This window comes from Rhinolophus ferrumequinum, chromosome 2 (genome assembly GCF_004115265.2).
Source record: "Rhinolophus ferrumequinum isolate MPI-CBG mRhiFer1 chromosome 2, mRhiFer1_v1.p, whole genome shotgun sequence".
NCBI lineage: Eukaryota > Metazoa > Chordata > Mammalia > Chiroptera > Rhinolophidae > Rhinolophus > Rhinolophus ferrumequinum.
Window position 1 is genome coordinate 15,800,541 of NC_046285.1, and position 22,727 is coordinate 15,823,267.

General features: G+C 35.8%; 1 protein-coding gene across 1 annotated transcript in view; it reads right to left on the bottom strand.

The window, feature by feature from the left end:
• The window catches only part of ROBO1 (roundabout guidance receptor 1), a 1,107,232-nt gene extending 1,105,353 nt beyond the window's left edge, over positions 1-1,879 (bottom strand). Inside the window, exon 1 of the mRNA XM_033132830.1 lies at positions 1,722-1,879. The gene's annotated coding sequence lies outside the window, so the exon portion shown is untranslated. The remainder of the gene's footprint in view (positions 1-1,721) is intronic.
• Between the last annotated feature and the right edge of the window lie 20,848 nt (positions 1,880-22,727).

A 22,727-nucleotide genomic window follows, 5' to 3' on the forward strand; every position in this document is an offset into this window, starting at 1 on the left:
TGACCCAGAGGAGTTTGCAAGGTCAGGGCACTCCCCGGTGAGAGCGTGAAAGGGTGGGAGGTGTTGAGGTCAGGGTTAAATGACACTGTGAAATGAAGCCCCCTGTCCTGCCTTCTCCTTCCTTCATCTCTAGAAGGCGTCTCCAGTGCGCGCCTGCGTCTGGAAGCCTGCCCCGTGGTGCCGCAGAGAGGGCAGGAAGCGCATTTCAAAGCCGCATCTAAAGCAGCCTACTTAAAAGAGCCCAGCAAAGCCTGGCCTACGACCGGAATTGGCCCACATCACTTGCTACCTTTCTCCTCTTGCAGTCGTATCAGCATTTCCCTTCTTTCCTCTTCGTCCCTTTTTCCCTCTGGGGTGCAAGTCCTCTAGGACGCTTGGGGTGCACTCTAGGGATTTTCCGGTAGCGGTAGCAGCTGGAATGGGATGCCTCGGTATCCTGCCTGCCTAGCTCACCTGTCTCCCTAGAAGGATAACCCAGGACCTCTGTAGCCAGGTGTGCCGGTCCTCCACGAGCTCTCCCTCATATCCTGGCGCGTGGACGCGGAGCTCAAGCGGACTCCGCAGCGCTGCAGCCCGGGGACGAGCGGCAGTCGGGATGAGACAGTGAGATTGCCATGCCAAGCTCCCGGCTCTGCCCGCCCGCACTGCTCTACCTCTCCCCATTGTGTCCGCAGCGCTGCGGAGCTGAGCCGCGCTCGCCGCCTCACCCTCCCTAACCCGGTAGCTCCAGGAGGGAAGAGCGGGGAGAGAAGAGGGGGCAGGGAGAAAAAGGGAGAAGAGACCTCAAAAGGGGATCAATAACGCAGAGGCGCCTGGACCTCCCTGCATTACCTTTTCCAGCTGAACGCCACCAACTGGAGCGCTTCCTGGCACGTCCCACGCGTGTTTTTTTGTTTGTGAATGATGGGACGCACCTTGTTCATTCATCTATCGTCTCTCTCCCTCCATCTCTTCCTCATATAAAGTCCCCCTTGTCTCCACATCACCAGTACACCTTCTCCCCATTAGCACTACATTTCCAAGCAAAAAAGCTTCACCTTGGAACGCAGGTCTTGAAAAACCTCACTGCCTGCACATCACTAAGAGTTTACCAAAATTCATCTAGCAATGCTTCTTTTCAAAGGCCCATTCGTATCCTCCTCCTGGGAGAATGCTTTCAAAGTTTGGAAGCTCAAATGGCCTCGGAACTGCAGGTTTCTGAGCCTCAGTCCACATCGTGAACCACGGCGCGGTGAGAGACCCTGAGATCACACCGCAAAGTTGCCCAGCACCAGCCTAGCAGGCCGCCGCCGACGCTCAGAGCATCCGAAGATGCAGTTCTGTTTTTCCCCAGGAAGCCCAAACGTGCCACATAACCTCCTCGGAAAGGGTTAGCCCAGCCATACACAACAGACGCAGATCCCGAAACTTCTTTGTAAAGCAGGCTCAGCTCACCCAGAACGGACACAGCACAACTTCCAAGGAAATAAATGTCGCATCCCTGCAGGGAAACTTGTTGAATCCTGCCCGAGCACAGGGGCTGCAATTTCCGATTTAGCCTGAAGGTTTTTGATTCTACCCCAAAACACTCGGGTACACCAGTCACAATTTCTGGACAAACTGCAGAGTCCTTTCCGCACCCATTCTGCACTCCCACCGCCACCGTTATAAAACCAAACGCATCCCTTTCCACAATTCTAAAGCTGCCTCTCACTTCCTTTACAATCATTTGAGAGACTTACCCTCCGATAAGACTGTGTTCAGAAATCTGGTGGCTCCGTCGTGCAGGAGCAGCCCTCCAACTTTGCTCTGCACGGAGACCTTGCCGAGTTTAAATCAAGCAAAAGCTGTCTGAGACTTAACGAGTATAAGATCGGGGAACTCCCGGAGGGCGAGTGCAGTCGTGTTTCTTCTCAGTAGCAGCACCCTGGAAAAATCCAAACCTTCTTCAGTAGAGATTTCTTTGAAACCCGTTATCTGTATTACTATTAATGCGCAGAGCAGACGGCATTGCATGCAAATAGGTCCAAGTGCGCGCTACTATTGGTAGTTGCCGAGGCCCCTGGGTCCTACTGCTCAGCCCTAAACTACACAGCAACACCGCACACGCAGCTCTGGGGGCGCGCGGAGGGGGAAATGGATTTAATTGATTCGTTACCTCTCGTATTGTAAAGCCTGCTGCGATGTTTAACCGAGGAAAAAACCCTCACATTTCAACTCCCGTCATGTGATCTATCATTTCATATTTGCTTTTAATTGTCTGTGTGGAGTGGCTTTGAAAATACAAAGGCTTTAAAAAAAAACACATTTTTTTTTTTTTCCCTGAGGAGGTACTTTGGGCAGGAAAACCCTCGTTGTGCTCTCTGTTATGCATCATTCCTATATAAATCCAGGGAATATTTATATAGTCAGTTACTTATGCATTTCACTCAAATAAAATAGCATCTAATTTTATTCTTGAAAATGCATGGCGATTCTAAATAAAATAAATAGGTTAAAATGGTAGAAGCTAAAATACGTGTATACTGATTATAATGGATATTTTTAAAAATGCTGCTGGAAAAAAAAAATGCCATCAATGACAATGTCATGGGCATCATTTTTATTTTGCAAAACCAAGAAACTAAGATATTTTATTTGTGAATATTGACAGAAACTATAAATCAACTTAAAGATATTGATAATGTCACAATATGTCAAACATTCACTATTAATTGCCACATTTTCTTTTTACAGTTTCTATCTTTGCAAGCCTATTAGTAATGCAAATTGGCACAAGGAGATTTAAAGTGAGGCAGGCCTGTGGTGACTGGCAAAATGAAATATTGTAACATTGCAAAAACACTTCACTACATCATCATTAAAGCTAACTATCTTAAAAATTAGAATGTTAATAGTTGAATCTTAATATATATGAATTTAAAGCCCTGAAGCATGCATTTCCCTGACCTTTAATTTTGTGAAAAGAGAAATCCTCGTGTCAAACTAAAATGACAGATTCTGCCAAGTTCCATCTAACGTATTTATTAATATTACAATCTAAGAAATAACATCATTTTATTATGCTTTAGATGTAAATAGTAGCGTAAATTTAATTATAAAATGATGATGTCTATAATTTACAGTTCAATGATATTAGAAAGTGATACACTGAATAAGGTCAGTAGCAACCAACTCTTAAATTCACCAGCCATGTGTAAAGTAAATAAATGAAAACGCAAAATGCAAAAATACAACAGAACTGAAATCTTATTCCAAATACATGTATAGCATTTGAATTTATGTAGTGTGTGCTACAATCTTTCTTCATTTCCATAACTCCTTCCTTTACAGCTCCTTCCCTTCCCCCATCAGTAACCCTTGACAACAGAAGTGTTACTTCAAGTCCAGGTTGCCTTTGCAGCCTTCCAGACCTAACTTACAGATTACATCCTTGTAGGAAACAGAATTAACTCTTACACGACTGAGATGCAAAAGAAAAGGTTTTCCTTCAGGGCTTAGAAAACCCAGCACTCTTATGTACATTTCCAAAATCTTCACCAAAGATACATTTTCGAAACATCAATGATCACTAATTCAGAGTGGAAGGACATACATCAGTTTTCAGTATATCAGAGTCATTTTGCTGCATTTCTCCATTGCTGTTGTGTGTCTGGAACAGCTTTTGGGAATGACTTTTACTTTAGCGTTATTACCATGTTAGCCCAGGTTAAAAATTTTTCAATTTGCAAAGTAGCTAACATAAAAATATTAAGATATAACTATATTCAGTATAATTATATAGGGACTCATCTATTAAAAAAAAGGCTATTATTTGGTATAGTAAGGGAAGCATAATGACCATGCAAAATTGAATGCAGATAATTGATATTCAACTATTTTTTAAAACAAATATATTATTGGTCTTTCAACTTCCTGCTACAAGTGGACTTGAAAAAGAAATCATTTGCAGTCTAAGTACAAATTGGAAGTTCTGCATTTAATGAACATATTTTTAGAAATGAGAAAAGATGTGTTTTATTCAGGCAAAGTTTGTACAAAATTAATTCAATTTGTCTATGGTTACAATTTATTGGAGGAGTTGAATAGTTGACAAATATGATGGTGAACAGAAGAAACTAAATAAATCAAAGCCAGCCTATTAACACATTTAGGATAAAATAGTTTGATAAGTTCACACTTTCTGCATAAAAGCCTGAGTCAAACATACAGTAAGCTAATCAGAATCACAAATTCAACTTAGCTCTTTTTTTTCAGGAAAAAAACTATATTCTACATCTCTTCAATGAGTTACTTGTGTTTGTTCTAATTATTCTCGTGTTATGAGATATATGATATATTACATATAATATACATAAATAAATATTGAAAATATTTTACCTTCTTGGATACTAAGGCAAAAATATTAGAAAAACAATGATAATGAAGTCGCAATAGTTTTCATCATTCCTAGACCTGTAGGAATATCCTTGATCTATTCTTTACCATTGGAAGTATTGTTGGATCCCTCACTTTGTCAGTTCAGTTTTCAAGGACAATATATGCTCTGTCAGAAACTGATTTCCATTATGCCCTTGGATCATGATGACAACGCCTTATTGTGGCTAATGTGAACATCTATAAAAGCTAGAAATCAAAACATACCTAGCATATCCCTATATGCCATTACTATAATCAGCTTATGTTCTAAATTTAAATAGGTGAACATAGCGTTTAGTGAAATTTAGTGAACTTTAATGACATTCAAATACTATCCAAGCTATTTTAAAAATTCTGTCTTCAAGAATTTTGAAATATGTATAGGTTAAAAACATTTCAAAGCCATAGATTAATCTATTTGTCTACTTTAAATAGACTATTCATTCATGTTTATTTTTTGACAGATGAAAAGGAAAAGTAGCAAACATATATATTATACTTTGTACATAGAAATATAATAACAGCAAGGATGTGGTCAGATGAGCATTCTTTTTTCAGGTATAAATCAGTAGTTAACAGCAATATGTATAGTAATTTCAAATTGGGATACTATGATATATTAAATAATGCACTAAAATGCCTTCTAAATAATGGGGAAAGTTATAGATATTACATTTAAATACATGGCTTATAAACTAATTTGAATGAATTGCTAAATTAGATGAAGAAAATACAACTCAAAAGTTAAAAACAAATCTACATGAGATTGTAAGTTTGAGGAGAAATATGGAACTTTAAAAAGGTGAGCTAAATTTGACACTAAGCAGAAGAGATGAGAACTTCATGGTACAGTGGTTTTGGTAAGATGATCACCATGAATGAAATGCTCATAATATGTGTAATTGTAATAAAAGTTGGCAAGGAAAAGAGGCATGGAGGCGGATATTTTACTCTATGTCAAACAGAATTGTGAAGCAAGCAAGATAAAAGTTGAGAATAAAAATGCAGAAGTGAAATACATTGGCAAAAGACGAAAGAACAAATAATAAAATAAAAAATAAATGGTGTAGGCATCTGTTATAGTATAATATCTTGAAATTGGATAAAGTATTAATAAACATTCTTAATTCAAATACTAAATTCTTAAGAATGTTACTATTATCCCAAGAAATCTGTGAATAAAAGCTCCAAATATTTTTGTAAAAAAGAGACAAAAATGTAAACCCACCTGAAAATGCATGTAAATATCAGATAACTTTTAGATAGCAAATAAACAAACGGATATGGATATAGATATATTAAAATATACTACATCACCACTACTTTCACTTATTGGGAACTAAACATGCAATTTTCTGTGTGTTTGTTATATCACGGTTGATGATCAGATGTTGTGGTTGGCCCTTCAAAAGACACAAATGGTTACTGCTTAGAAGGAATTCTCTACTAACCAAAAACTAGCATATTTAAAAGCCACTCTATTTTAAGGACTCCTGTAGGACTCGCTTATAAATCATAAGAAAGCAACAATTATTTTAAACTATGTTTTTATTCATATGCCTTAGTTCTTAGGTAGGTAAATTCAATCAAATGGTAATGTTATTTGCCTTTGTTCTAGACCAACCACTGCCTGGATAAAAGATAATATTAAATTAAGAGTCCCTTGCTCATTCTGTGAATATTATTATCTACTTTTCATATGGTACTGTGTTGGATACATGTAAGTAGATGAAGCTCTGATAGATATTAAGAGCCAACATAAATTTTACTTAAATACAAAGAGAAATGAATACAATAGCATAATCCGCTAAGAAGATAGAGATGCGAGAATATAAATTTTAATGTGAAATAATGGTAAATATAGTAGTTTGTGTTTCCCATGCTTCAAGGTTAATCAGAGAAAGTCTGCTTGCAAATAAGGTTCTGTTCTTTTCATCACTACTTTAAAAATGCCTTCCCCTGCCATATCTCTCAAAAAGAGACTTTTTTCTTAAGCAGCATTTAAGTGTAGGTAATCAGTATGCACTATGTTTAGAACAGAATAAAATTTTAATGGTTTTCAGTCTAAAGATCAGTACAATACTCTGGCCCAACAAGTCAGTTTTTTTTGTTATTAACTGGTTTATTTTCTTCTCTCTAATATTGAAGTAAAACATTATTGTGAGAATAAAATGTGTGATAAGTTTTTGTAAACTCCACATTTTAAAAATAATCTTAACTGATATTAGAAAAGCCCCTAGATATTTTAACCACATTCAGCAATTTAGTACCAGAAAATTATATATCCATTTTTATAAGTTGCAAATATGATCACTAAAGTTCTCTTTAATATATATTTTTTAAATTTACTAGGAGATACAAAAATATAATCATTTTCTAAAATAGGAAAACTAATAATAACAATAAAAAACAATAAATAAAAACAGCAAATTTCTGGGCTTCCTGTAAACAATTAGGGCATTTTAAGGCACAAAGAAAGGATATGGCATTATTGAGAAGGAGTAATATGTAGCAAAACTTATTTTCTACTTTTGCAAAGTGAGAGAGCTTTTAAATCATGAGAATGTCTTAGTAGAGGTTTATGTTGATTCCAGGTAAGCATTTGACAAGGGATTTCTTCATCTCATCGTATACAGAGTAGAGAAAAATTGGCTGATTGACAGTACATTTAGGTGGAGTTGTAGCTAATTAAGCAAGTGGACTTCCTGTGTTGATTCATCAATGTCAATGTGAAGGAAACTCGAATACCCTGCCATAAGCCTGTGTACTTGATCCTGTGAGGTTTAACATATCATCAGTGAAGAATTCATCCAATACACAACTGAGGTATAGAAAAAGGGAGAGTCAACATCCTGAAAAACTAACTGAATATGAAAATGGACACTTGCAACTTTAAAAAAAAAGATTAAGTACATAAAAGCTGAAATATAACACTGAGTAATAGAATCTTTGAAAATTAAGTTCAGAGATCAATGAGAAACCACCTATGTGATTCAACCACTAACTCAAGCTAATGGTGTGAAGTGAGAGCTAATAAAGCTATCTTAAGTTGCAATTACCCAAGTCCTGTGTTATGATTAAGGCAGGTAGTAGTCACTCTGTTACTTATAGTTCAGAACATATCAAATTCCACACCCCCATACTGAAAAAAGGAAAAAAAAAGAAAGGAAGGAAGGCTGGGAATGATGGAGGGGAAGCGAGGGAGTAAGGGAGAGAGGAAGGTAGGGAAGGATGGAAGCAGGGAAGGAAGGAAGGAAGACAGGGAGGAAGGGAAAAGAGAGGGAAAAGAAACTAGATAGCAAAATATAAACCAACATAGTGACACAAATCTGACACTGACATAAGAAAAATAATTAGGAAAATAGAGATATTTATCCCAGGGAAAAGATTTTTAGAAAATATGACTGCTGACTTCTAGCATTTGTAGAGCTATCATAAAGGAGAGATGGTAAGACACAAAAGATGTTACTGTGGTACTTTCTGAGTTTAAAGTTCTGTGGCTCTTATTTCTATAAGAAAGAAAGTGACCATGGACATTTATTTATTGAATATAACATGAACTTTGAACCTACGTAATCTTTAGGTCCTAGCAAGAGTTACAAAATACAAAGTATATTTGGATAAAAGATGTTTGTTTAAATTCAGCTGAGTGGTGATGATCCATTTACGAGAACTTCTCAGTTCCAATATGCACATAAATGTGGAACAAACAAACAAACCCACAAACAAACCAACAAAAACTTTCCCAGGAAAGGAGAAATGGGGAGGGCCAGAATGATAAAGATTGTGATATGTGCAAGTTGTATCACTCAATGAAAACATGCAAAAATAAACTAAACATATCCTTTTTCCAGGAAGTTTATGATGATGACATGAATTGTGGTAAAACTCTTTCAATTTTTGGCGCAAAAATGATAAATCTAAGATTTATTTAAAAAAAACCAATAAACTGTTTCACTGAAATACTTTAAATATACTTTGCTAAATAATACAAGAAATTTATTACTTTCTAACTAGAATAATTTCTAATTTAAAAAAAGTTAGTGTGTATTTCTATATGCACTTATTTTTTGCATACTAAAAAGAAAACTCTAGTTTGAAAATTTGATTTAATTACTAGATTCTGTAAACATGGATGCAAAATCAGCAAGTTAAATTATGGTTAGATGGAAAAATGTAAAGATAATGTTGTATTGCACATGGTATTTTATGATGTAGATATGTCCAATTGAGTGTTTATTACATTATTCAATTAATTAAATGTTAAAAATCTTGACTGAAATGGAGTGACTCCATAATTTAAATTATTCAAAAAAGTCAGAAGAAATTAAAGTAAGGATAAACAATATAACACACATGCTGAAACATTAGGATGCTAGACTTAACAGAGGGAAGAAAACTTTCATTTATAATCTTACCTTGAAAATAATGAAATATATTGATCAGAAAAACACATTACTAATGTGTTCAAGAATCATATATTTATCAAGGAAAATAAACCAAATTGTTCAAGTATGCTAAGATGGGATAAATACCCTTACTTATAAAATTGTTTATCAAACATTAGTAAAAGAAAAGTTCAATAAGCAAAATATGAGGTGAAAAAACTTTGGATAGCATAATATTTTAAAATTTTAGCTAAATACATTTTTTGAAAAATATATGCCGTTACAACACATACGCATAAGCATTTGTGTTATAGGACACACATAGCATGTGTGTGTTATAAAATACAGTATTCTTAAATTGACTCCGCTTTACATTTGCACTTCTAGTATCCTTTTGCACGGAAGAAAAATTTGAGCAATCAAGTATCCCTCCCTCAGCTTCCTCTCCTTTCAAGAGGATCACATACCACTATATGACAGGCTGTGATCAATGCAGTTTGGGCAGAATTTTCAAGAATCAGCACGTGGCTTATCATATTTGTATTATTATTATTATTATTATTATTATTATTATTATTAGTTTCAGGTATACAAAACAACATAGTGATTAGACATTTACACACCTCAGAAAATGGTAACCCAAACAAGTGTACTACCCATCTGACATCGTACATAGTTATTACAATACCATTGACTATATATTCCCTATACTGTACTTTACGTCCTGTCAATATATATATGTATATATATTTCAATTATAGTTGACATTCAATATTATTTTATATCAGTTTTCGGTTGCAGTGGTTAGACATTTATATAATTATGAAGTGATCCCCGGATAAGTCTAGTACCCATCTGACACTATACATAGTTTTTACAATATTATTGACTATATTCCACATTCTGTATTTCACATCCCTGTGGCTATTTTGTAACAACCAATTTGTACTTCCTAATCCCTTTCCCTTTCTCACCCATCCCCCACTTATCATGATTTTTTCCCCATCACTAGATAATAGGTTGTGTTTCCAGCAGGGGCTGCCTGGTCCACCTGGGTTCCAGTGAAGGTGACAAGAGATAAAGCAACAGATGACCCCCAGAAGGGCATGTTGCAGGAGTGAAAAATAAACTTTCATCATGGTAAGCACCTAAGTCTGGGAGAGGTGGGAGAACACTAGTGATTGCAGCATAATCTAGGAAATCCTAACTACTATAGCACGGAATTGAAGAAACTAGATTGTGTTCTTTGCTTTCTGTATATGGCCATACAGCAACCAGAAACTAGATTCTGTTGTTGGTAACCACGCCCGGAAGGCATTGACATTCATCAGCCCCATGGCTACACCTGCATAGCTCGAAAGACAACAGATCTCAAATGAGAATAGCCGTAATTCTTCTTTTAAGTCATTTCGAATTTAAGGGCCATGATCATTGTGCTACCTGAGCTCACTTTGGGTTTGAACTTTCAAAACATTTATTTTTCCTGTACAGCGTGTAGAAGACAAAGGAGATAGAAATACATTCAGTTGATTATAAAACTCTGGTAGTCTGAGAACCATAATGTTTGGCTTTGAGATACAGGAAGAAATCCCCACAAATAATTTTGTAGACCACTAAATATTTACTTAAACGAATAAAAAAAATCAAACAAAAGCAATGGAATTACTGATCTTAAAAAATAAAATTAACTTTCCTTCAAATTAACAATTTATATGAAAATCAATTTCATCAAATTATAGAATTATAGACTGATTAATGTCCCATTAAAAATCACTAAAGCCAAACTGTTCAAAGCAGAAAAAAATGATAGAGGTAGTATGAACGATTAAACACAAATCATAAAGCATCCAGGAGATAATGGAACCATCTACCAGAAATAGATGCAGCTCATGAATAATAAATCTTGCCAAAATATGACCACTAATTACTAAATATGATACAAAATTTAAAACACAATATTTAGTAGACACAACCAAATAACTCACATCCAAATGCATATGTAAGTAATATTGTTGAAGTATATGTTTGATAATTGACCACAAGTAAAACGAAAGTTGTAGAAAATCATACGATCATGTGTCTTACAGAAATATACTTAGGAGGGTGCTGCAAAAATCAATGATAAACTCTATTTCAATAAGGAGGTTTCTTAATGTTTTATGACTTATTATAGAACATAAATAGCACATTGCTTAAATTTGCAAATTTCAAATGACTTGCTTTTTGAGTGGGCATATGTATTTTAATAATAGAGAAAGGTATGTAAACAGAAAAAATCTATGATTTTGCTATCATCATCAGGAGAAGCAATGTAGAATCTCAACAAATTTCGAGGACTAATTTTGTAGAAATAAGTAAAATTAAGTCTTTATCAGCAATTCAGCTATAACGTTTTAAATCTCATTGCTAAATTACATATTTCATCCCTCATTTAAGTTTCATGGCATTCTGAAGTAAATCATTGACCCATAGAAACAAATTGCTACTTTGAAATCCCATTATGATTAATATCTTCTGGATTCTTCCTGTGGTTTTTCTTAGAGGGAATTCTACTTTACAAAGAGTTACTAAAACACCACAGAAATAACCAAAATCCCATCTTCTTACAGAATCCAGGAAGGATGTGGTTCATACCACATTCTATTCCAGGTTTTTCTTCGAACATAGTCAACATTACTATACACCGTATTCACAATAGTATCATTTTCTCTGTGGCTAGTATGCAAAAAGTACAACAGAGAAAAATCCCTTACAATATTTCAATCTGGGTTCTATCTTTTGGTATTTATTCTTGTCAATGATTCTCAACATCTCTGAGCCTCTGGAAAATAAAGTCTTAGAAAGCTGAGGCAGAAGCATATCCTAGAAGGAAATGGACATCCCTTGTCTGTCTATTTTGTCAGTCCCTCAGTCTGCTCCAAACCTGCCCCTTGTCTAGGATTGTGTGGAGTCCTTCCACTGGAATAGTCCAATATTGGCTACTATCTTCCCCCTACATGGAAAAGAAGCTTTCTAGATCTATGTCACTCACCTCACAGCCTACCTTAACAAATAACCTACTGCACATCTTATCCTCCTTATGAGCTGTGAACTTTCCATTGAGAGCTAAAATATTTCATCTAATAACATTTCATGTGGTCTGTCTGCTTCCAAAGATATGCATTTGTCTGGAAATCTGGAGCAGATGCAATGGACCTCTAATTTTAAGCAGCAATTCTTGGTAAAGTGTGAAATACTAGATACTATGGTTAAGTATGTTTTAATCTCCCTTGAAATACCTCTACGTAGGTTGGAAAGCTTGAGCACATTTAGTAGGTGGGAGGGAGGCCATTGCTACAAGAAGATTTTAGATAGAAAAAACTACTCCATGACTCAACGAGTAAGCCTGGGATATGATATCTTTTTTAAGAATATGTAAATGCAGTTACTGACTAAAGTTGATGAACCAATATGCTTTTTAAAATTAACTAAATGTAACAGCTCAATGGACACTAGAGTTCTCAAAAAGGAGGAAAAGCAATCTATCCCATTAAAAGGCTTATTAAAATTGCATAGTCAAGTGTACAAAAAACCCCACAAAACTACAGTGTGCATAATTAATTATATAGTTATTAAAGTGTAACCTAGGCATAAATACTATTGAGGACAACAAAAAAGAATCATCTCTGGGAGGTGAGATTAGTCTAGGCAGAAATAAGACCATTTAAATTTCTTTAAAAATTACCCACAATACAGAGAAGAAATATAGATTTCTCAATGTGAGAAAAATGTGAACAAATGAAACTTCAGGAAGGAACAATAAACATGATTAAGGGTCTAAATGAAATGATTAATGGACAGAGATTAAAAGACAGTATCCATTTAATTTGGTGAAAAGACTAATGGGAAATTCAATCACTTAAAAGCATCTGTAGGGTAAAAAAAGGGGGAAAAGGAGCAAATTTTAGGTTTGACAAGAGAAAATAACTAGAAGTAATGGGTTGAAATTGAGTATAGGGAATTTTTGAGTGACGATCATAGAAAAAGCAGCCTTGTTATGTCTATTAGGCTGAGGAATTGTTTCCTAAGGGATGTAGTAAAAAGCCCCTGGCTTGAGCCATTTGTGTAGAACAGACAAAGAAGTGGGTAATGGTATAAGAAACAATTCTATACTCACTAAATTATGGACATTATGATCTAATAGCTCCTATCCTGCCAGCACAAAAAGTCTAATGCATATAATTCTTTGGCTTCCAGCTTTCGTATTTTCTCTTTTTAGGAAAAGCTGGTGGAACACTGAACAGAAACCCTGAAAATGGACTTCTTCCATATACTACTTTAATGCCTTTTGTAATTGCATCATTTATTGTTTCTATATTATTTACTATATTAGTTTTTGTGAATTAAGATTCTTTTAGAAAGAAAGATACTCAAATTTATGATTTCCAAATAAATGCTGGTTTGTAATACAAGAATATTAGTGACATATTTCATTGATTTACTAACAATGTAAAACGCAATGAAATTACTTTTAGCCCCTTGGTTTGATCATATTTTCAGGTATCTTATAATCATAATAAAGTTGTCATTTACCTAGAATTTAAATAACTGAAAAGATTTAGCATATATAATATTTTTTTTACACGTTGTCCCATGAAACTGATAGTCATAAAAATTATTCTGGATACATATAAGATATTTTCAGAATCATTTTATTAACAGCATTGTATATTTAGTTTATTCTGTTGTATTCGATCTGATTTAAAAATGGGGAAATCTATGCATTTGAAGAACATTAACCATAAACCATGCAACTTTATCATCTAGAATAACATAGTCCCTAGTTGTGCTGGACAAATAAAATATTTGTTTAACTAATCTGATAATGTTTTTTGTCGTGACGGTTTTTATCCAGGGGCCTGAAAAATTATAAATGGAGTAAATTAGGACTGAGTGGCTAAAAAAACGGCTGATAATACCTTAGGGTTTTAAAGATTCATCTACATATTTTCTTATTTAATTTTTATCATCACCCTCTAAGAAAACTCCACCACAACAAAATTAAGTGACTTGTCCACCATCATCAATCGATACCAGAATAGGATTCTGATATCATGCCTTTAGGCTTTGAACACTTTTATCCTTACACTGCATCATTTGATCTCTTATACTGAAATAGGCAATAGACTTTCTTGAACAATCATTTCATCTTCAGGTTGTGCGATCATCCTTCCTGGATATGAAATGACATGGTCGAACTGAAGAAGAAACAGGCTATACGTCAGAACACTGGAATGCTACTCCGTGCTGCTGCTAACTGTCAGATCTTGGTTAAATGGTTTAATTTTGTGAGTCTCAGTTTCCTGAACAATCATATATGTAGTGACATAGAGTTTAAGAATATCATTCAACTCTAAAATCTGATCCAAAACTATAATGGTATAGTTTTCAAATAATGAGAGCCCATTTAAAAAATTATTTGTCTAATTTTATCTTTGCAACTTAGCAAAAAAGCCCCTTGTATCTAACAGTTTTGTTAATTCTGAAAAACTATCCGATAAACTTGGGAAAAAAATCTTCATTTGTCCAGTAAATTAAATTAATTCACTACATGATAAATATTGTTTAAAGAATAAGTAAATTTCAATTTTAAATGAATATTAAGCAATTTCTTTAAAAATATCCCTAACATTTTCATTTTTTAAAATCTATTTTAATTTTCAGTGTTTGGAATTAGTGGGATCACTATCTATATTTTTTCCTGTTAGGTACTTAAAATGTGAATGAATCAATGTCAATTTCCCATCATGCTTAGGAATATATATTTTTCAAAGGCAGCAGAGTGATAGAGCTCATATTCTTGCTCTCCTCCACTCTACTTAGACCACTGTCAATTTCCAGACTCTGCACTTTAAAAGGAATATAATAACCTGGGGTGTTTCCAGAGAAGAATGTCCAGAGGGTAAGAAGAGCCAAAATAATAAAATCTGCTTACAATATTGAAGAAACTGGGGATACATATAGTGCAAAAATAGTCAGATAATTTTTTGATAGCCAATAACATTCTTTTGTCTGTACTATGATCAATATCCTGAAGAAAATAATGTACCAGTACAAAGAGTTACATGATAAGGCAAGATCAAATATATTTTGTCCCCTTTGCATGAGGGTACACATTTACACAACATTATCCTCTATACACAAACTCAGTAGATAGTCATATGTTAGTGAAAAATCACATTTGTTTTTATTTTAAAACTAATTCATTTATCTGAGAAAAAAAGAACTGGTACTTTCTAGTAGATTCATAAATTCATAGAGCTACCAGGTACTAGGTTAGTCTCTGTAAATATAGCATGAAACAAACAAAGCTACACATTTCCTTTCCCCATGGGCTTATATTCTAGTGAGGTGAAACACTTCAATAAGAAAACAAACAGAATGCGGGGTAACTATAGATCATGACAATTACTAAGTAACAATACATAGATGGATGATCAAGAGAAAAAAGTCATAGCACGTAAGGTGGGCAGATATAAGTGAATATCTCACACATAAAAATAAGTCAGCCATGTGTACAGCTAGAAGAAATACAACTCAGGTACGGGGATAAAGGAAGGGAAAGAGTGGATTTAGAGAGTACGATGAAAAAAGTAAACCGGGTAGGGAGTTGGGCTAGATGGAAGGATATGCACAACAGTATGAAGACAGCCATGGTGAGAATGGATAGGTGAGTACATGCTGATTTATCAGTGGCAGAAATAAACATGGAGGTAAGGTGTGAGTGAACGATTCCTGATATCTATGCTATACGCAGAAGAAGAATAAATATAAGAATATTATTAAATCTTGGCAAGTTATTTCAGAAATACAGGGAGTTTTGAGGGACCGTTTCTCCCTACTTCCCATAAAGATTGTCTGTACGAAAACCTGCACGCAAATGTTTATAGCAGCTTTATTCATAAATGTCAACACTTGGAAGCAAACAAGATATCCTTCAGTAGGTGAATGGTTAGACAAACTGTTGTACATCCACACAAGGAAATATTACTCAGCATTAAGAAGAAATGACCTATCAAGCCATGAAAAAAAAAAAAACATGGAGTAAACATGGAAACATAGAAATACATATTACTAAGTGATAGAAGCCAATATGAGAAGCTTACATACACTAAGATTCTAACTGTCTGATATTCTGGAAAAAGCAAAACTATGGAGACAGTAAAAGGACCAGTGATTGCCCTGGGATGGGGGAGGGAGAGATGGCAAAGCGCAGAGCATTTTTAGGGCAGTGAAACTATGCTGTATGATACTACAATGATGAATACATGTCATTATATATTTGTGAAAAACCACAGAATATACATCAATAGTGAACCCTCACATAAAGTATGGAATTTGAGTGACTATGACACTCCTTGATTATAACAGATGTACCATGCTGGTGGGGGTTGTTGATAATACGGGAACTATGCAAGTGTCTTGGCAGGGTGTATAGGGGAAACCTCTCAATTTCACTATAAAACTAAAACTGAAAAACAGAAAGTCTTAAGAAATTCAATTCTCAAATAATAATATTTAAATATGTGAAAGGCTACGGCTCATGAATGACCATTCATTCATTCATTCATTCATGCATTCAATATTTATTGAGCACATCTGATATGCTGGAAACTCTTCTAAGCAAAGGGAACAGAATAAACAAAAATGTATTTCTTCATCAAGTTCGTATTCTAGTGGAAGAAATATTCAATACCAAGTTAAATACCGTGTAGCTATGAGCCATTTTTGTATTTGATTTCAGATTCAATTCCTGCCCTTCTCTGACCTGCTCTGTATATCAGGTAATTACACACCTCAGGCTTCCTTAATCTCAGGTTCCCAGGTAGGTTTTCCTAATTAGAGGCACTTATGGAATACTGGAGGGTATGGGGAGAGGAAAAGCCAGGCTATTTCTTACTTATTTCTACTTTTGGAGGTTTCTCTCACAGCAGCTGTGTCTCCTGCTTCCTCCGAATCTGCAGCTCGTGCTTGACAGGCCCTCAGAGAAATGCAAATTAAATGTAAATTAAAAATATAATGAGATACTATTTCACATCCAGATTGACACAAATTTAATAATTGGACAAACCAAATGCTGTCAGGGATGAGAAACAATGGGAAGACTTATACTCTTTTGGTGGAAGTTAAATTTGGTAAAACACATTTTGAAAAATAGATCTGAATCTTATAGCAAAGTTGAAGATAAACAAATGCTACTAATCCTCAATTCTAATTTACACTGTAAAGATACATTTGCACAAGTGAACCAAGAGAAATGTGCAAGAATGTTCATAGTAGTACTTGTTTTTTGTAATAGAGAAAAACTGCAAACATCCTAGTTAGCATTTAAAGGAAAACACATAAATAGATAAGTATATTTGTTTATATACATTTGGTGGAATATTCTATCAATATATAAGTGAATGAATTAGAGATTCTCATATTAACATGGATGTATTTTTTTTAAAATGCACTTTGAATGAAGGAAAGCAGTCATAATATATCACAGAGCACTCAGAGACACATATGCCTATCCCCTGTGTCCCTGAAAATAAGACCTAGCTGGACAATCAGCTCTGATGCGTCTTTTGGAGCAAAAATTAATACATGACCCGGTATTATATTATATTATATTACATTATATTATATTATATTATATTATATTATATTATACCTGGTCTTATAGTAAAATAAGACTGGGTCTTACATTAAGTTTTCCTCCAAAAGACGCATTAGAGCTGATTGTCTGGCTAGGTCTTATTTTGGGGGAAACACAGTAGTATAATTCCATTTATATAATGTTCAAAATGTACAAAACTAAATATTTTTCATATATGCAGACATAAATGGCAAACTACTTATATGAAAAAAACTAAAGCAATGGTAAAAGAAACCCATGGTAGAATTTTGGCAGAGTGAGGAATTAGAGAAGAATTTAAATTTAAGATGGAGTCTCAGGTGTTCACAAGCTAATAGGTGATGTTTACCCTCTTAAAATGATAGGTGGGTACATGAGCTCTCACTTTTTCTTATTCTTTCTCACTTGCTTATATCTTACCTAAGTATTTCGTATTTTTGTAATTTTTCATAATTAATGAAAATACAGCTTGGTGCAAGTGTACAGCTCTATAAAATTATTATCAGCACCATGATACTATAATTACTATTGATGATTGCAATAATAAATAATGCTATCTGGTACATAAACAAATTTCAAAAATACAGGAAACATATAAGCAATGCACAAGTCGGCTATACTAGAGGCTGAAGCCACCCTAGCAGAAAAAATACTAAGTACTGTGGATTTTTCTATGCCTGTTCTGTCATTCTCGTTGAAAGTAGTTACCACTGGGTACTTATAACCTTCACTTTTCCATATAATTGTAAGTAGACCCATACATGTACAGGAAGACTGAATAAGAATAAATATCACAATTTCAAGTTAACTACTTGTAAGGATTAATTTTTTTTTCCAGAAATAAAAATTAAATATTTTTCTAAGGGCTCGAATCCTCAGAAAACATACATGAAAAAGATGGATCCAACTGTCATCACATACGCTTGTTTTTACAATGCAGTACATTCCTAGAAACCACACCTTAGGCTACTTGATCACAACGTGGAAAATTCAGTACTAATAATTTTTCTGTTTCAAGACATTTGACATTAGTGACAAAATAATCAAAAAAAATATGTCAGCTTTGACTTACTTGATCTTTGATAAATAGTGGTTTCTCTGCTGTGGAAGGATGTATTCAATCCTAGAGAATAGTGAATTTTGGAAGACAACATCTTACCCAATGCTAAAGAAGTCAGAACCTCTCTATTCTATGCCATTTCCTCTACCCAAAGTAGTCGTCATTAGAATCTAGAACTTTCCCATGTGTTTAAAAAGGAGCAGGGTGGCAAAGATTTTGATATTTCTACAATGGTTTCAATATGATATGGTATATCACAGAGTAGTTAAAATAGTATTAATAACATCAAATGCACTTAAAGTTGTCATGCTTCAGGCAGTATTCTAAGTACTTTAAACATACTAAATTATTTAATTCTTAAAACTGCATGAGGTAAATAATATTAACTTCTTTTTACAAAAGAGGAAGCTGAAGCACAGAGTAATTAAAAAGACCCGCCATGCTTCACACAGCTCATTGGAGGAATTTGAACCTAGGAAGATGCCTTAAAAAGTTCTCACCCTTAGTCACTAGTCTCTATAGCCTTCAAAGCATATAGAAGTTCAGCCAGAGCTGGAGCATGTGGAGTGTAGGTAGGATAAAAGATCTGACTTGGTAAAACCATTAAAGTTAACTTTCAAGGAAACTTAATTATAGATGGAAGGTAATCGTTTGGTGTGGGCAACTTGTGTCATAGTTAAACTCAAGAGGATGGGCTTGACACAGGAAAGAACAGACAGGTGGAGAAAAACGGCTTCGTACGAAAGGGATGAAGTGAGGTTAGGTGAGAATCGTTCAGTACCTTGGAAAGTTCCCTGGCAATGCTCAACTTAATCTCATTGGAACTTGATCTGCTGAAGGCTTTTAGTATTACAGTCTCTATATATTGAAATAGTTTTCCGTCCTTGTGTTCTCCATGTTTGTCTTTTTATAAACTTTCATTTTGAAACATAGTCAAGCTGAAGAGAAAGTTGTAAGTGAATGACAAAGACTTTTCCCCATCTCTAAGACACTTAAGACTGACTATAAAATGGTACACTGTGATGACTTGTACCTTTACTGATGATGTTCACTTTTTATCACTTAATTAAAGTGGCACCTGCCAAGATTCTCAGCTGTAAAGTACTCTTTTCCCCTTTCTAATTAGTGTGATTTTGTTATAAGCTACTTTGAAATTATGTAAATAATTACAAGTGTAAATGTAAATGTGTACAACCACGTCTCCACCATTCTTTGAGTGCCCTTTTGCTTCTGGGACAATAAGATGTGTTAGTTTGATCTTACACACTACCTGCTTCAGTTTTAAAATATCAGCCTTTTCTTCAAAGAGTCATGGCTTCCCTTATGACATAATGCATGCATAAAACTTCATATATATTTGTGTTTCTGTGTTTGTAAATTTATGTATAAATCCTCTTATGTGTAACAAATCTCCCTTCACTCTGTTGTCCTGTTCCCCATCCATGCAGATACTGTCCTCTCCCTGGGCCCACACTGGGCCTCTCTCTGACACCCACACTGGGCCACAATGCCATGAAAAAATCCTTACTCTGCCAAGACTCCGATGCTCTGTGTCTGGATGTCCTAGACACAATTGTTCTTTAAAACAAAATAATTATATTAATTCTTTTAAAAATCTTCACACTTTATATTCAATTTAAAAAAAAAATATTTCTCACCTAACTTGATCACATAAAGCATTGTATAAAATCCCAGAGGGATATTTAAGACTATTTTCTAGGTATCCTCCTGACTGTAAAAATTTCATGTTATTAGAAGGACCAATCTTCCTGTACTAAGATTGTGATCCTTCCTTTTTATAATTCCATTCTGCCAAGCTGTGAAAACATATGCCTTCTTTTTATTCGTTGCTGATGGCTGACTTCATAAGGAAGGTTCTCAATTTTTTGTCTCCTCTCTTCTCCTGGTACACCTATGATGAGAATGTTGTTATGCTTGATGCTGTTCCACAGGTCTCTTTAACTATTCTCATTTTTTAAAAAATTCTTGTTTTTCTTTTTGCTCTTTCAATTGGGTGTTTTGCTACCTTGTCTTCCAAATCACCGATTCAATCATCTCCTTCATGTAGTCTGCTGGCAATTCCTTCTAGTGCATTCTTCATTTCAGTTATGGTATTCTTCACTTCTGACTTGTTCTTTTTTATGGTTTCTATATCCTTTTTTTACTTTTGCAATTTCTTCGTTGAAGTTCTCACTAAGTTCCTTGAGCATCCTCATAACCGTTGTTTTGAATTGTGTCTCTGGTAGGTTGTTTGCCTCCAATTCCTTTCGTTCTTTTTCTGGAGTTTTCTCCTGTTCTTTCATGTGGGGTGCATTTCTTTGTTTCCTCATTTTTGCTGCCTCTTTGTTTGTTTCTATTTATTAGGTACATCTGCTATGTTTCCCAGGGTTGGCTGGGTGGCCCTATAAAGTAGAGATCCTGTGGGGCGCAGTGGCACAGTCCTTAGTTACCTGAGCCAGATGCTCCACGAGTGCCCCTCATGTGGATTGTATGTGCTCTCCTATTAGAGTTGAGCCTTGATTGCTATGAGCATGTCAGTGAGCATGTCAGTCTCTCCAATAGGGACTGACTCTCAGGCTGACTATGTGTTGGCCACATCCACAGCTTATGGGCTGCAGTATGGGAGGCTTATCCCACTGAGTGGAATTTGCCCCAGTGGGCACTGCTGCCTTTTCAGAGTGCCCTTTGGGTGTGCCACTTGTGGGGCTAACTGGGCAGTGCTCTGTTGTGATCTGAAGCAATACTCTAAATATGTTAGTTCTGCAGCCTCTTGGGAGGGGCTCTGGTGCATACCCAGGTCAGCAACTGCCTGTGACTAGCTGGGGGGCTACCTAGTAAAAGCTACTCATTGATCTGCAGCTGTTCACTGCCTGTGCTAAAACTAGAGGTGCATGGGAGAGGGCACCCTGCAAACCCAGGATGGCTGCCACCAGTACAAGGCCTGAATTCCACAAAAAGCCAGGACACCCTGAGGCCTGCTGCCACCTGCCAGCTCCCTTAAGGTTTAGTCCCTGATAAATCCTTGTGCATACACAAGTTGGGTGAGGCAGTGTCTCAGGCAGTCACTAGAGTGGGTAGAATTGTGATCACCAGGTTAATGTAGACTCTGGTTTGGTGCTAATGCTGAGCCTAGAGCTACTCAGGAAAAGTCTCAGGGCACACCCAGGTCAGTTGCCACCTGCCTAAAGCACATGAACTCCAATAGTTTTTCAAGAAAAACTGCCTCCAGCTGTACACGAGTTGCATGAGGCAGAGTCTCAGTGAATCAGCAGAGTAGAGCAGAGGAGCTCACCAGGCCAATCAGATTCACTTTTGGCCAGAGGGGGCGGGCTCAATATAGCAAAGATGGCAGCCACTTGCCGGCTGCATTGGAGGACTGTTCACCAGGAAAATGCTGACTGGTTTCCATTCCTCCCCCTGTAGCCACACACCTCTGTCTGCCCCACTTCACCCCTGTATGTCTCTGAAGCCCCCAATCACCTCCTTCTGCTGGAGCCCAAGGTGAGTGCCTGTGAGCGAATGAGTCTGTGCACTGGCCCTTGAAGAGGATGTCTCTGTTTCCCACAGCCTTCTGTCCCACCCGAAAGTTGGAATCCCCACTGTTTTTCACAACCAGATGTTGTGTGGGATCCTCTTCCTAGCACCAATACTCTGGGCTGGGGAGCCTGGTGTGGGGGGCTGGGGTAACTTGCTCCTCCAGGCTGAGATGACCATCCTGATTCTCAACCACCACAGGGAGGTTTGGGGCCTGTTCCGCATCTCCACCCCTCCTACAAGTCGCGAGGTGGCTTATCTTTATATTTTTAGTTATAGGACTCTGTTTGGCTAGACTTCAGATGGTTCTCCAGGTTTATTGTTTTATAATTTAGTTGTAATTTTATTGTGTTCACAGAAGGATACAGGCACAGTGTTTATCTACTCCACCATCTTGGATCTCCTTAGCAATCTCAATATTCTAGGTTCATGGATTTTTTTTTTTTTTAGAGTTTCTAAAAGCCAGTGTGTTTATTTTGTAAAATTATACTTTGATTCATCAAAATGTTGAGTTCATCATAGAAGTTAGCAATCCATGCACAAAGAAATGAGAGAAGGGAGTAAAAGTCATCCTTAAGACTATAAATTAAGACGGGTTATTCATTGAGAGACTGTGTGGGAGATCAGCTCATGAAAATGCAAAACCTCTTTAAGAGACAGGGTAGAAATTATATTTTCTTTTGACATC